This window comes from Engraulis encrasicolus, chromosome 4 (assembly GCF_034702125.1).
Source record: "Engraulis encrasicolus isolate BLACKSEA-1 chromosome 4, IST_EnEncr_1.0, whole genome shotgun sequence".
NCBI classification, from domain to species: Eukaryota; Metazoa; Chordata; class Actinopteri; order Clupeiformes; family Engraulidae; genus Engraulis; species Engraulis encrasicolus.
Window position 1 is genome coordinate 27,892,896 of NC_085860.1, and position 2,500 is coordinate 27,895,395.

General features: G+C 38.0%; 1 protein-coding gene across 2 annotated transcripts in view; it reads left to right on the forward strand.

Annotated features, from left to right (window-relative positions):
- The window catches only part of si:dkey-30c15.2 (uncharacterized protein LOC558938 homolog), a 12,724-nt gene extending 12,488 nt beyond the window's left edge, over nucleotides 1-236 (forward strand). For both annotated transcript variants that reach the window (XM_063197075.1, XM_063197076.1), the window contains exon 12: nucleotides 1-236. This exon is cut by the window's left edge and continues 1,864 nt beyond it. The gene's annotated coding sequence lies outside the window, so the exon portion shown is untranslated.
- Nucleotides 237-2,500: the final 2,264 nt, after the last annotated feature.

Here is a 2,500-nt window from a genome sequence, read left to right on the forward strand (position 1 = left end):
CAGTAGGGCTCTTCAGTTATTTTTATGTTTTTGCAGCATGTTGTCTGATTAAGAGCTTATGGCAAAATGTTTTTTGCACAAATGTGTCTGTTCGGATGTTGCAGGGCTTATCACATACTGTACATGAAAAAAATGAAACTCAGACAATCAATGTGTCATGATGTGTGTTGTGTCAGTAGGTGGAATTTGTATTTATTTGACATGGTGTAATAACGTGATGTTTTATACTTTGAACAATAAAGTATTATGTACAAATATAATACACTGGCATTCGGTGTGTGTGTGTGTGTGTGTGTGTGTGTGTGTGTGTGTGTGTGTGTGTGTGTGTGTGTGTGTGTGTGTGTGTGTGTGTGTGTGTGTGGTCATGCTCACTCCCCATGACCTCATGTGGTAATGTGTGTGTGTTGTTTATGGTACCATCAAGTAATAAAAGTGTTATCACACGACACAGGTACTTTGCGAATTTGATCAACAAACTCTCTTGGATATAGAGACAAAAACATAAGCAAGAACATTACATTACATATTACAGTATATTTAGCTGACAACTTTTATCCAAAGCGACTTACAGTTATTTACAGGGCATTGGTTACAGTCCCTGAAGCATTGTGGGAGTTAGGTGTCTTGCTCAAGGGCACTTCAGTCATGGATGGAGGTGTAGGGAGAGGTAAGGGTGGGATTTGAACCGGCAACGCTTTGGTCTTAAGACCACCTCTTTAACCCAAAGTAGCAGAGAAGGCCTGCACATTCATTATAAACAATTGACAAGTTGTATCAAATTCACAACTTCCATTCCACATCCATTTTGAAGGCAAACTAAGGCCAACATTTAATTCTGCTATGTATTCATAAGTGAGTGCTATTGCACATTTTCATACAAAATAGGGTTATCCTGTACTTAACCTTTAAGTAGAAGTTGTATGCAAAGCGTGATGCACTACAGAGGTGTTGGTGTGGACCACAATAGATGTTTTTGTAGGTGAAATCTATAGCAAACAATTTAAGAATTGGGGTTTTGGTAAGCAGCATAGTAGATGTGTTATAGCCAAGAACTTGCATACTGGAGCTGTTTAAGGTGTAGGAGAACAGAGGTGTTAGTAAATTAGTCATTCCCTAAATAAGAGTCGGTGAGACTGAGTCAGGAGAAATTGAAGCCTGTCTTCTACTTTCATAGCGACACTTTGATCAAGTGTGACCAACACACAGCCCTACCATGGCGGTCACGGTAGGGCACTCGTCTACTACGCGGCCAACCCAGGTTCGATTCCGGCCCGGGCACTTTGTCGAGGACCCTTCCCTGTCTCTCTCTCCCCACTCACTTCCTGTCACTCCTTCACTGTCCAATCATAAAAAAGAAAGTAAAAAAACAAAGAAATATTTTTTTAAAAAATGCCCTATACAATACAATACAATACATAATGTAACTCTATTACATACACTACCGGTCAAAAGTTTGGGGTCACCACACTTTCCTCCCACAATGCTTCTTTCTGACAGTTAAGCTTATTCTTTTTCAATTTCAGTTCTGGTATAAAGTGTATCAGTGTATAGAGTTATTGTTCCCTGAAATTAATGCATGCAACAAATAAGCAATTTGATATTGAAAAAAGTAACTGTTGAATGGATTTACTTGTATAAACAATACATACAGCTCCAGGCCTTTTTATTAGAATACCGAAAAAGTTGATTTATTTCCATAATTCCATCAATAATGTTAAACTGTCATGGATTGTAGATTCATGGCCCAGTTTTTTAACTATTCCAATCATTAAATTGTTTATTTTTACACATTTTGGTCTTCCAGCTCAAAAAAAACATGAATTGGGGAATTCACATCATTAGAATATTGTAATAAAATCACAATTTTCTTCATCAAAATTTGTTTCACATCAGTGCACATCAAATCAGTTGAACTTTGGTACTTTCTACACAACATGCAATGTTCAATACTTGGTTAGGACTCTCTCTGTCTTAATATTATTAATAATAACGGCCATGAAGTGTTTAACATTGAAGTCAATGGCAGAAACAGTGCATGGGAGTAATGGAAGGCCAGATATCCTTGATGCTTTGCCGTCAGCTGTTTTTGTATAGCTGACCTGGTGTCCCACACTTCCCTCTTCAATATACCCGAAGATTTCCATGCCACGTTTTGGTGTTAACTCACCAGTTTAATTCTAACTCAACAGAAATTAAACCCCATTCATTTTCAATGGGGATTCATTTCTGGTTATTTAGAATTAAACTGGTGAGTTAGCGCCAAAACGTGGCATGGAAATCTACAGGGTATATTGAAGAGTGAAGTGTGGGGTACCAGGTCAACAAACAAGAACAGCTGACAGCAAAGCATCAAGGATATCTGGGCTTCCATAACTGCCATGCACTGTTTTTCCATTGACTTCAATGTTAAACGCATCATGGCCATTATGAAGACAGAGAATGTCCTAACCAAGTATTGACCATTGCATGTTATGTAGAAAGTACCAAATTTCAACTGATA